Source organism: Tamandua tetradactyla, chromosome 11 (assembly GCF_023851605.1).
Source record: "Tamandua tetradactyla isolate mTamTet1 chromosome 11, mTamTet1.pri, whole genome shotgun sequence".
NCBI lineage: Eukaryota > Metazoa > Chordata > Mammalia > Pilosa > Myrmecophagidae > Tamandua > Tamandua tetradactyla.
The window spans coordinates 6,084,321-6,097,879 of record NC_135337.1 but is presented as its reverse complement, the minus strand read 5'-3'; the positions used below and the strand labels follow the sequence as shown (position 1 = coordinate 6,097,879).

At 44.4% G+C, this 13,559-nt stretch overlaps 1 long non-coding RNA gene across 1 annotated transcript in view; it reads left to right on the top strand.

Annotated features, from left to right (window-relative positions):
• The window catches only part of LOC143649811 (uncharacterized), a 127,093-nt gene that overhangs the window by 56,087 nt on the left and 57,447 nt on the right, over window positions 1-13,559 (top strand). The window lies entirely within an intron of this gene.

Sequence of the window (13,559 nt, the reverse complement as noted above, 5' to 3'; positions counted from 1 at the left end):
AAAAACAAGAAAATGTTTAAAGATGTTTCCCTTTCTTCCTTCCTTCCTTCCTTCTCTCTGTCTTTCCTTTAAAAAAAAAAAAAAAAAAAACTTGGGGGAGAAATGCCTAACATTAACAAAAGTCATTATGTTCAATTTTTTTTTTTTACTGCATTGAGAACACTGCTAATATTTAAGTAATGCACTCCCCCAACCCCCACCCCCAGGCAACCTTCCAAAGCACTAACCTCCACAGAAACGTCGGTTCTGAGCCTGGAAGTAGGTGTGAGTGTGAGGGAAGTCATGTCTCTATGCCTGGATCTGTTCTTTCCAGCTCTGAAGGCTGTTGACCTTCCACATGGGTTTTACTTAGGTCGCTATCGAAATGATTTGAAGTGCTTGAGTATACTGATGGGCCGATGAACTTGGGCTGAGTGTGAGTGGGGCTGGAGGTGGGAAGGTGCCATTTGCCTAGAATTATTTGAATGACTGGAATAATGCAGTAAGTGCGATCACTACCCTCTCAGAAATTCCCGAGTTCATTATCCTCTTGGAAAGTTGTCTATCAGACACCCACTCAGAGACCCTCATTTCTCCTAGCTTGCAGATATTCTCCCCATGAGTGAACAAGGGCTCTGTGATGAGTCTTGTCTGTCATCGTCCTTCACGACAGCTTGGAAGGTGTGAACACAGTTGGTTCCTTCGGTGCTCAGAAGGATAGGGGCTCTCTGTGCTTTTGCTGCAGTGTTATTGTTATGCATGAGGTCACCTCTCCTAACAAATCTTACCTGGGCCTCCAGCCTCTCCTTCTCTTTGGATGGTGGGGGAGGATGGTTGGCTCAGGTGGGAGAATAAGACCATGTGTATGGGGCTACCAACATATTTCTATTTTAATTCTCTGCAGTGCCTCCAGGTGATGAGGCACTAATGAAACGATTTTGCTGTGCTTTGTACTTATAAAAAAGAACAAGAGCTAGCAAAAGCGACAACAACCACAGTAATAGTAATATGCTTTTGGTTTGGTAATGAGCATTTCAGAAATGGAGCACATGTGGAATACATTCGTAGCTCTGTGTGATGCCCTATAACGGATTTGGTTTGGATGAGAAACATTTGCAGCAAAGTTCCCATTATGGGGTGTGGAAGGGTCTGGCCGGGGTTCTTACCTGAGGGGCTGCCTTAAGAGACAAGGTGCTATTGTTAGCTGGTTTTGGTGGGAAATATTCTACAGGGAATTCTCTTTATCTTCATGTAAACTCTAAGCCAAGGAGCGGTTGAAGTGGCTTAAGTTGTTCAGTTCAATCTGTTATACGGAAGGTGTGATGGGCCACACAAGAAATGTTAAGTAGCCAAGAGGAGACCTGCTCAAATTATAGACCATGAGAATTTCAGATTTCAGGTTCACCTCCCCTAACGCCTACTCTGGTGCCAGCAAAAGGACCTTGACTTTAGTGAGGTTGTTGCAGGTTTGGATCATCTAGGAGACTGTGTAGGACGAATTCAAACAGCATTGATGGTTGTTTGTAGTACACTGTCGTGGTGTTTGTGTGCAGTGTACAGAACAAAGCCTTCATCCTTCCACTGTTTAGGCAGGGCATCACTTGCATGATAAGATAAACCACCCCGTGATTACTCCAGAAGGCTCTGTCCCTGGAGCTTCCTGCTCCTCTGTGGTTTGGCTTTCCCACTTGGGTCACCTCAGTGGTCTGATGTTTTCATCCAATCCCTTTCCTTCTAATTTAACCACCATTGCTGCCAGGCACTGTTTCATTTTCTAGTTGAAATTTTACAAATAGTTAAAATGAAGGTGAGTTAGAGGTTTATCACATAGAGACGTCTGCTACATTTAAGGAGTAGTTGTAACATACAGAGAATATTTACAATGCCAGAGTCTATTTTAAGCAGGTTTCTCCATTGACATTAATTTGTTTTTTTAACTTTTGCTTCACAAGAACAAATTTCTGCTGAAACTTATCAGGAGTATGGGTAGATAAGAGAGCCTCAAGGTGGAGGGGAAAGGATTTGGGAGCTAGGGGCTGAAAAAAGAGGTGACAATAGGAAAATGAGCAACTAATTGGCAGAAGATGTTCAGATGTGTGATGTAACAATACTGTTGTCATCAGAGAATAATTATTGTTAAGTGCCTGTGTATGCCACTAATAGAAACCTGGAATCTCCAAAGACAAGTCTGTAAATAAGTGGGGATGACTGAGAGGCTCAAATCCAGGACAAGAGGCAAATAAGTTAGTACTTCTCATCTCAAAACAGATCGGCTTCCTGGGGGAGATGGGCTATTTAGAATGATGGGTGGAAAGAACAATTGCTGAGCAAGAAGGCAAGGGCTAGCCTTCCCCTTAGGTAGCCAGTATGGGCTATTGTTCTTGCCCTATATATATATATATATATTTTTTTTTTTTTTACCATCATTGCTAGTCCTTGGTCTAGTTCAAACATTCCAAAGTACTAGAAGAATTTTAGCAGAGAGTTTTGCTAACTTCTAGCAAGGCAAGGTCGAGCTCTACAGCTTAAGCCATCCCCTTGCTTTAGATAACTGACCCCCCATCACCCTCCTGAATCCCGGTTTTGGATTTCACCCTATTTGTTAGACACCTCCAAATGCATACCCAGTTAGTACTTCCCATTTGAAATGTCCAAAGTGCAAAGTTCTTATCATCTGTCCTTTTCTTTCCTCTCTTAACATCCATTTGATCACTAAGTTGTGTCCATTTTATCTCTAAAACACATACTCATTTGTCCTGTTCTTTTTATTCCTATCAACACTACCACAATCCTCTTTTAGGACCATAAAACATCATGACTAGTATATAACTGTGACCACATTACCCACCACCCAGCTCGGTACTGTTTCTTCTCTCATGCCCTGAGGCTAGAACTGCCTCTCATCTGCACTCCAGGCCAATATCCACTGACCATGTACTTCATATGTAGACAAGCCTGCAACTTGTAGCCCCTAACAAATGTCTTGTGTTATATTAAACTTGAACTACTCTTAGGATGCAAACAGTCTCTTTAGGAAGGCAAATACAAAGTCATGAAACAGAAATAACTGAACAAAGGGAAGGAAACAATTTGTCCAAAAGAAGGGGGTAGAGAAGAACTTTCCAGGCAGTATGGGATAGTGAATATATGCTGAGGGAGGAGCCAGGAGTCACTGCTAGTTAGTGACAGGCTTGGAACTTAGTACAATCTTATACTTACTAGTTATAGGACCTTGGGAAAGCCACTGACTGTCTCTGGGACCGAGTTTTCTCATTCATAAGGTGAAGACCAAGAGCTAGAAGATCATTAAGATCCCTCCACAGGGACAAGTCTTTCACCATTTCTCTGGCTTTTGGTCATTTGCCATGTCTGCTGGGTGGTGGTAACGGTTAGGTTGATGATTGATTATTTAGTTCTGAAATAAGTATTTATTCAGACAGTAATTTGGGTCCTTGAGACAATAACCACCTCAACAAGCAAGCCAGTTTACATTGAGCTAACAGACAGATTTTAATCTGCACCGCCATTCTTCCTGGTCTGGAATGATGTTGATAAGATGGCTGTCCAGCAAGATGGGCATGCCTGCAAGTTCCTCAAGTTGGAGAAGGGCTTAGCTGCCACCCCCTTGCTTTTGGAAGAGCTCTCCTTACCCTTTACCCTCAACTCCCAAAATCCCACTACAGTCCTTGTTTGTAATGCTCTGAGCAGTGCTTCAAAAGGCCTAGCACTATATTATGCTAGGTCATCAGATGAAGACTGGGATTTGGGATAGTTAAGTTCACCAAACCACGTAAGATGCAGGGAGACTGCGCTTATCTTGAACACAGGCTTCCGAAAATCTGGTTCCAGAGTGTGTGTTAACTCAAGTGTCACAAGAGAAATTATGGGATCAAAGCAACTTTAAACATTAGAGTTTTTTCTTTATTGGCTAATGTTAAGTACATGGACTAATTTTCCTGGCTTATTCAATGCCAAAATATTAGTTTGGGGGAGCAGCACTATGGGCCCAGGAATGATCTCAGGAAAAATAAATCATATTTCTTTTAATTTTTCCCAAACCTGGGAAGGCATCTTATCATCAAGGATAATAAATTTGGTCAGCCTAACAAGTCTAGGAAAAGATTAATTCTGGTCCAAGGATAAGATTAGTAAAAGGAAATCATTCATCGCCTGCATTCTCTGCTCTTCTAGCCAAGCTAATTTGATGTCAGCATCCTCTGAGATGTAACTTTCTTACTACTTTGCCTCTCTGTAATATCCTTCAGCCTCTCCCTGTAGAATCATGTCACTGGAGGTCTCCCAAACATATTCCATCTGGAGATTTTCATTATCAAGATATACAGTTGAAGAATCACACGGTTGTGTGATAGCGGGCAGGACTCTTCATCTCTGTGCCTCGTGAGTTGTTTTTTAGGGGGGTGGTGGTATTTAAAAGGTCTTACTTATGCACATCACACATCTGTCAGTAAGTGTGCCGGTTTGAAAGGAGGTATGTACCCTAGAAAAGCGAAGTTTTAATCCTAATTCCATTTTGTAGAGGCAGCTGTCTCTTCTGATCCTTATTCAGTACTGTATGTTTGAAACTGTAATTAGACCATCTCCCTGGAGATGTGACTTAATCAAGAGTTGTTGTTAAACTGGATTAGATAGAGATGTGTCTCCACCCATTCGGGTGGGTCTTGATTAGTTTACTGGAATCCTATAAAAAAAGAAACATTTTGGAGAATGTGAGAGATTCTGAGAGAGCAGAATGACATAGCACCAGAAGCAGAGAGTCCAACAGCCAGTGGCCTTTGGAGATGAAGAAGGAAAATGTCTCCTGGGGAGCTTCATGAAACAGGAAGCCAAGAGAGAAAGCTATCAGATGATGCTGTTTTTGCCACGTGTTTTTCCAGATGGAAAAGAAATCATGACAGTGTTCTTTCCACTTGAGAGAGAAACCCTGAACTTCATCAGCCTTCTTGAATTAAGGTATCTTTCCCTGGATGCCTTAAATTGGACATATCTATAGACTTGCTTTAATTGGGACATTTCCATGGCCTAAAAATTGTTAACTTGTAACTTATTAAATTCCCATTTTTAAAAACCATTGAGTTTCTGGTGCATGGCATTCTGGCAACTAGCAAACTAGAACAGTAAGTGTAACTATTTAAGCATGCCTCATGGTTTTAAAAATCTTTGACCTGAGAAGGAGAGAATATTAATGGCCTGTCTAGTTCTAAGAGCTATGGCTCAAGACACAGGAATCTCTGTGCAATGTATCTTCTTTGTAGAACTAGATTGAGGATTCAGATACAAGGGGAACAGAAAGAGATCTGTGGCTCTGTTTGAATAGAAATAAAAAGAGCATTTTGGGATTCTCCCTCCTTTCAGATGAACGTTACCTACATCCTTCCTGATACCTACCCTGTAGTGACAGGGTCAGCTTTCATCCTTCCCACTCCATAGAGTCCTTCCCCATTTAAGGTCATCGTGGTTTGAATCCTATTATTAGGTTGAATCACAGAACTGCCTCTTTTATTTTGTAGGTCAAAAATGGTCTAGGGGGTGGTGCAATGGTGGCTCAGTGGCAAAGTTCTCACCTGCCATGCTGGAGACCCAGATTCAGTTCCCAGTACCTGCCCATGTTAAAAAAAATGACCTAGGGTGCAGCAGTGGTTCAGTGATAGAATGCTCGCCTTTCATGCAGGAAACTGGGGTTTGATTCCCGGACCATGCACCAAAAAAAAAAAAAAAATTAAAAAACAAAATCTAGAGATGGAGTTCACCCTTGCTCTAAGGAACAGCTAGAGAAAGGACAGGAGGGCATCTGAGATGGCAACTACAGGGACCTGGGAGGGTCTTCTGCACCACATAGGGAGACCTGGTTGTAAACACTGAGGAACTAAGAAGCAGAGAACTGGAGACCATCTTGTTGGTGCAAACGGCCTAATACAGAAGCCTGGGGTCCTCAGGAGTGCACGAATGGGGAGACAGGGACTAGAAAGTGAGCCAAGCCATATTCCTTGAAGGCACTACCCTCACCAGAGCATCCCAAGAGCCAAGACTCACCCCACAATCCATGCATCTGAATCCCATCACTCACCCCACTCCCTGCACTCCAAGCGTCCCTGCCCCACCAGCCCCTTGCATGAATACCTACCCCACAACCCCACCCCAAATGTGTGCATGCCAGCCCCAGCCCAACGCATCTCTACTGTGCAAGCGCAGTCTCGCACCACCCCTCCCAAGCCTTACCTCCCCCTCCCTGCCCCCTGCAGATGGTCACCAGCACATAAAAGCTGCGGGCGCTTACCTCCATACCCAGGCTACACCTGTCTCCACCCATGCAATCGTGCAACCCCACCTCATCCCCCTGAGCTCTGCGCCTGTGTACATCAGCTTACAGCCCTCCAAGATTTGTGCATGTGCTTGGTGCCCAGTCACGCCTCCCAGATCTGGGCAAGTGCTGACCAGTGCAGCTGGGCCACCTCAGCTCCAGCCCATGCAGGTGCAACACTGACCAACTACCCTGAGTTCTACACATATGCACAGAGGGCCATCTGCCTTAGACCAGTGCACAGCAGGAGCCCAGCCCCCGCCAGATATGTGCACCTGCAAAGCCACATCCTCCCTGCCACTGGGTGCCCAGGCTCACAGGCACCCATGTAGCATCCCCAACCTGCACCTATACCTGTGCTGCCATGCATCACTGCACTGTTATGCTCCACCCTGCGCCCTGCATCCTGCTCTATGTCTATCCCACAAATATCAGGAAACCAATTTCTAAAGTAAACCAATCAAGATATTTACATGCTGCAAAGATGGCATTAGATCATTAAGCATATCATGATGCAGACAGATAAAACCCAGCCTAATGACCAAATTAAAATACCAGAGGTGACACAGATGTTGGAACAACTTATCAAAGGTGTTCCTATAACTCTACTAAATAAATAAATGGGGTGGCTAATGACATAAAGGAGATCAAGAAGACACTGGAAGAGCATAAAGAGGAATTTGAAAGAATTAATGAAAAATAGCAGATATCACAGAGATTAAAGATGCTATAGACCAAATAAAAAACATGCTAGAGATACACAACAGAAGATTTGAAGAAGCAGAAGAAAGAATAAGTGAACTACAGGACGGGACAACTGGTTTTGAACACTCAAAACAGCAAATGGCAAAAAGATGGAAAATTTTGAATTGGATCTCAGGGAAATGATGGACAAAGCAAAGTGCACAAATATAAGAATCATTGGTGTCCCAGAAGGAGAAGTGAAGAATAAAGGACTAGGAAGATTTGTTGAGGATATAGTGGGAGAAAACTTCCCAACACTTATAAAGGCTATAAATATGCAAATCAAAGAAGCTCAACAAACTCCATATGGGAAAAATCCAAAAGGCCTTCTCCAAGACACATACTAATTAGTCTGTCAAATGTTGAAGAGAAGCAGAAAATCTTGAATGTGGCAAGATAAAAACAATCTACTACATAAAACGGTAACCACGTAAGACTGAGTTCAGACTACTCAACTGGTGCTATGGAGGTGAGAAGGCAACAGTATGATATATTTAAGATTCTGAAAGAGAAAGACTTCCAGCCAAGAATTCTGTACCCAGCCAAATTGTCCTTCAAAAACTGAAGGAGAGCTTAACATTTTCACAGACAAACAAATCCTGAAAGAATTTTTCAAGCGACCAGCCCTAGAAGAAATACTAAAGGGAGTTCTGCCAGTTGAAAAAAAAGAAACAGGAGAGGGAGGTCTGGAGGAGGGCCCAGAATTGAAGCAAGGGTAACTGAAAGGATAAAAAGAGAGAGAAGGAAAAGAATATATAGATCTGACAAATAAAATCCAAAAGAGAAGTTGGTTGATTCAAGAAATATCTTTTCAGTAATATCTTTGAATGTTAATGGACTGAACTTAACAATTAAAAGATTCAGGTGGGCAGAATGGATTAAGAATTATAATTCAGCTATATGCTGCTTACAAGAGACTCATCTTAGATACAAGGATACAATAGATTGAAAGTGAAAGAATGGAAAAAGATGTTCCATGCAAGTTGTAACCAAAAGAAAGCAAGGATAGTTATACTAGTAACAGACAAAATAGACTTTAAATGTAAAGACCTCATAAGAGACAAAAGGACAATTAATTAATTAAAGGGACAATTCACCAAGAAGAAATAACAATCAAATGTTTATGCTCCCAATCAAGGAGCTCCAAAGTACATGAGACAGACATTGGCAAAACTGAAAGGAGTGATAGATGTTTCAACAATAAGAGTAGAAGACTTCAATTCACCACTCTCCTTTATAGATAAAACAACCAGATGGAAGATCAACAAGGAAATAGAGAAGTTAAACAAATTGATAAATGAATTAGACCTAACAAAAATATATAGGTCATTACATCCCAAAACACCAGGATATACATTCTTTTCTAGTGCTCATGGAACATTCTCCAGGATAGAAAACCATATGCTGGGGCACAAAACAGGTCTTCATAAATTTAAAAACACTGAAATTATTCAAAGCACTTTCTCTGATCACAATGGGATGAAGCTGGATCTCAATAACCACCAAAGAATGAGAACTTTCACAAATATATGGAGATTAAATAACACACTCTTAAATAACCAGTGGGTCAAAGAAGAAACTGCTAGAGAAATCAGTAGCTATCTGGAGACAAATGAAAATGAGAATACAACATATCAGAATTTATGGGGTGTGGCAAAGGCTGTGCTAAGAGGGAAATTTATTGCTCTAAATGCCTATTTAAAAAAACAAGAAAGAGCAAAAATCATTAACTTAACTACTTACCTGGAGGGACTTGAGAAAGAACAGCAAACTAACCCCAAAACAAATAGAAGAAGAGAATTAGCAAGGATTAAAGCAGAGTTAAATGAATGGGGGAACAGAAGAATAGTAGAAAAAAATCAATAAATCCAAAAGTCGGTTCTTTGAGAAAATCAATAAAATTTATGGGCCACTAGCAAGGTTGACAAAGAAGAAAAGAGAGAGAACTGAAATTGAAAAAATCAAAAATGAGAAGGGGTACATTACCACAGATCCTGAAGAAATAAAAGAAAACATAAGAGGATACTGTGAAAAACTATATGCCAACAAACTAGGTAACTTAGATGTATGGACAAATTCCTGGAAACACACAAACAAGCTATACTGACTGAGGAAGAAATAGAAGATCTCAACAAACCAATCACAAGTAAAGAGATTCAATCAGTCATCAAAAATATTTCCACACAAAAAAAGCCCAGGGCAAGATGGCTTTGCAGAAGAACTTTATCAAATATTCCAAAAAGAGCTAACACCAGTCATACTCAATCTTTTCCAAAAAAGAAGAAGAAGAAGAAAAAAGGAACACTACCTAACTCATTTTATGAAGCTAATATCATTTAAATATCAAAACCGGGTAAAGATGCTATTGGAAAGGAAAACTACAGGCCAATCTCCCTAATGAACATAGATGTAAAAATTCTCCACAAAATACTAGCAAATCGAATTCAACAATACATTAAAAGAATTATACACCATGACTAAGTGGGACTTATACCAGAAATGCAAGGATAGTTCAACACAAGAAAATCAATTAATGTAATACAGCACATTAATAAATTGAAAGGGAAAAGTTACATGATTATCTCAATTGATGCTGAAAAACTGTTTGAGAAAATTCAACACCTTTTTATGATAAAAACACTTCAAAAGATAGGAATCAAAGGTAACTTCCTCAATATGATAAAGGGTGTATATGAAAAACTGATAGCCAGCATCATACTCAATAGAGAGAGACTGAAAGCTTTCCCCCTAAGATCAGGAATGAGACAAGGATGCCCTCTGTTATCCCTATTATTCAATATTGTACTAGAAGTTCTAGCTAGAGCAATAGGCAGGACAAAATGCATCCAAATTGGAAAGGAAGAAGTAAAACTTTCTCATTATTTGCCAATGACATGATATGTCCGCGACTTCTCGCTCAGCGTCAAGCCCCCGGCCGGCGGGTGAGACAATGAGGAGAGACAGAGAGACGCAGACAAATCCGCGCTGGTGAGAAACACAGATCCAAGACACGTAGCAGTTGTAAGCACAGACCTTTACTGGAGTTAAGCTTGCATTCTCTGTTACAGGTTCCGCGCGGGACAAGATGCCCCGCGGGGGAGCAACCTCTATGCGGCCGTCAGGCACGGCTCCCTGTGGGTCGTCTCCGCCCACCCCGTCCGGGTAACCTCTTATATACTGTGCCCAAACCCAATAGGTTAGTGCCACGTATACAGAGGTGATTGGAAGATAGGGTTGGTGGGCGTGTGCGTCATTTGCAAAAGCAGGATGTGAGCGCCATCTTAGCTCACTCGATGGGCGGGGGGAACTCTAGAGCAGGCTGCAGCGTGTCCACTAGGCCAAACCCGGAAAGCGGCTCTCTACATCTCCCCCTTTTTGTTTTTATAAGAGGCATGGTCCGTAGACCGTATTCTTGTACCCAGTGTCTCTATTGATGATGGTGCTCCCGTGAGCTTGATTAGCCCACTACTTGTTTTGGTGCTTTGGGGAGTCTGGACTAGGCTCCAGCCATCTTGCGGCTGAACCTCTGGCACCGACCAGAATGCTCACCTCATATAGAGACCGGAGAGTCCGTGAACTGGATACCACGTGACTCTCCCTGCAGTGCTTCGCCTCGCAACTGGGTCAAGCGGGGATTATGAGAGCGACAGCCAGGGCATAGGAAACGCTGCGGAGGCCTCGGTGCAATGGCTAGAGCCAAGCCCAGTCTGGCCAGGACTGCGGCCGCAGCTCCACCGTCGAGGCGGCTAGGCGCGCAAAATTAACAGCCTCTGGTGCCTAGCTAAACACGGGTAGTGGCCAGGGAGCCTGCAACAAACCTTGCTGACAAGAGCTTTGCCCCAGGTGATTCAGACGGGCTATCTATCGAGGAGGGACGCACACCCACATTTGACTGGGAAGACATAGCTAACATGGTAGAAACACGTAGTTGCTGCTGTGTCTGGAACAAGCGTTCTAACAAACATTTAACAGTGACTAAGCCCACTAATAGTCCCACTGCCACGAGAATCCAAGTAGTCAAATTGGGCCAAGAGAACCATGAGGTGACTCGGTTCCACAGACTTTGTACAGTCTCGCCCAGTTTGGAAAGGTCGAAGGCAACGGGGGTTATTAAAACTGGTCCCCCTTCTAAACAATCGAAGGGTGACCGGCGCTTTCGTTGCTATCTCGTCAGTCGCCGCCGTCATCAGCAGAGTTGGAGGCCTGATCTGATGGTTCAGGTTGAAGGCTTGTTGGTTTTTTAGGCAACAGCTCCGTGGCCTCCTCGGGCGATGTCACGGTTCTCACCAGTCTTTCCGGAACCCACACTGGTTGACGTCCTGGCTCCTGGGGAAAAACACAAACAGAGCCTCTGGCCCAGCTGAGCACTGGGTCAGGGCCTTGCCATTGTCCTGACAGGACATCCTTCCATCGGACTAGACCTCTATGTGGAGGACTCGGAGTAGTGTGCTGAAGAGCAAGTGTCATTCCCTGTGCATTTTCATTCAAAAAATTATACGTAAACAAGGCTATGGACAGTTGAGCCTTTTGGGACAGGCCGTGGCCTATCCCCCTTTTTTGTTTTCTAAGCAAATCTTTGAGTGACCTGTGTGCTCTCTCAATGATCCCTTGCCCCTGAGGGTTATAAGGGATGCCATGCTTTAATTGGACTTCCATATTATCACAAAATTTTTGGAAGGTTCTACTGGTGTAAGCAGGTCCATTATCTGTCTTTAATATTTTTGGCTTACCCCACGCTGCCCAAGCGGCAAGGCAGCGTGCAATGACTTGGTGGACTTTTTCTCCTGTCTCAGCAGAGGCAAATAATATCTGAGAACATGTATCTACTGACACATGCAGGTATTTAATTTTACCATAGACTCCATGCAATTATTAATGGCTCTTAAATCATGTAACAATCTCCATCTGCCTGATTTTTTCTTTATGACAAAAATAGGGGTGTTCCAAGGTGATGTAGAGGGAATGATGTGGCCCTTTTTTAACTGATCTGACACTAGAGTGTGTAATGCTGAGAGTTTTTCCTGTGATAATGGCCACTGAGGCACCCACACCGGGGTACTGGTCTTCCATTTTAGTTTTATAGGTGTGGGTGGGAATCTCCCCTCAGTGGCCCCTAGGAAAAACCCAGGCCTCGTCTGTCAGAATTGGAGACAGCTTGTATAGGCCTTGCGCGCCCGTGCAATGAGGCTCCTAAGCCTTTGCCGGGGACATATCCCATTCCTTTTAACAAGCGCTTAGAAGTTGGAGAGCAGCCACTGTAATTACCTGATTCGGCCACCAGAGGGAGCCCGTGGTGAGGGTTTTTGGCGAGATCACCAAAACCATTCACCGGAAACCGCCGCGCCCCTACAGTGACCACTGGCGGGGCGGAGGGCTGCGTGGGCGAGACAGGGGGCCTCCCCCAATCGATCAGCGGAGGCGCGTCTGCACCCTCGGTCTCATTACTATCTGACTCCGAGTCAGAGTCGTCCGAACTAACGTCTGACTCTGGCGGCTTGCCTTTACGGGAGCCGTCTGCAGACAAAGCCGACTGAGTTTCTTGGAGCGCGTGCCGTGCCTGCAGCAGGGCGGAAGACGGACTTAGGCCTGCAGCATTCTCCGCCTCAGGGCAAGCACTGACGGTTTCCCAGATAGGGACCAGGATCGGGTCCATACAAAGGCCCGTCCGGCGCGCCCGTTCTATGTCATTACCAAGTTTTAACCAAGAAGGCAGACTAAGGCTCCCGGAGTGGGCGAACCAAAGGGCAAAGGTAGCAACATCGTCTAAGAACCGCAGGAGGGAACTCTTCCTAACCGAGATACCCCACTGCTTCAAAAGGGTCTTTAAGGGAGCTAACAAAGGTGAACTTCCTGACTGCCCCATGCTTGCAGTCGGCACTGTCTTTAATCACTCGGAGAGCTCTTCCGAGTCACTGGGGCTACCTGAACGCCCACAGCCCTTAACTCTCACGTAATAAGAAGCACTCACCTTCTCGCGGTGATCAAGCGCGGGAAGTCCGCTGCGAACTCAGGATGCGCGTCCTCACCAGCTCGGGGAAAGGCAGCAGAAGGGTTCCCCGTACGGGCCACCACTTGTCCGCGACTTCTCGCTCAGCGTCAAGCCCCCGGCCGGCGGGTGAGACAATGAGGAGAGACAGAGAGACGCAGACAAATCCGCGCTGGTGAGAAACACAGATCCAAGACACGTAGCAGTTGTAAGCACAGACCTTTACTGGAGTTAAGCTTGCATTCTCTGTTACAGGTTCCGCGCGGGACAAGATGCCCCGCGGGGGAGCAACCTCTATGCGGCCGTCAGGCACGGCTCCCTGTGGGTCGTCTCCGCCCACCCCGTCCGGGTAACCTCTTATATACTGTGCCCAAACCCAATAGGTTAGTGCCACGTATACAGAGGTGATTGGAAGATAGGGTTGGTGGGCGTGTGCGTCATTTGCAAAAGCAGGATGTGAGCGCCATCTTAGCTCACTCGATGGGCGGGGGGAACTCTAGAGCAGGCTGCAGCGTGTCCACTAGGCCAAAC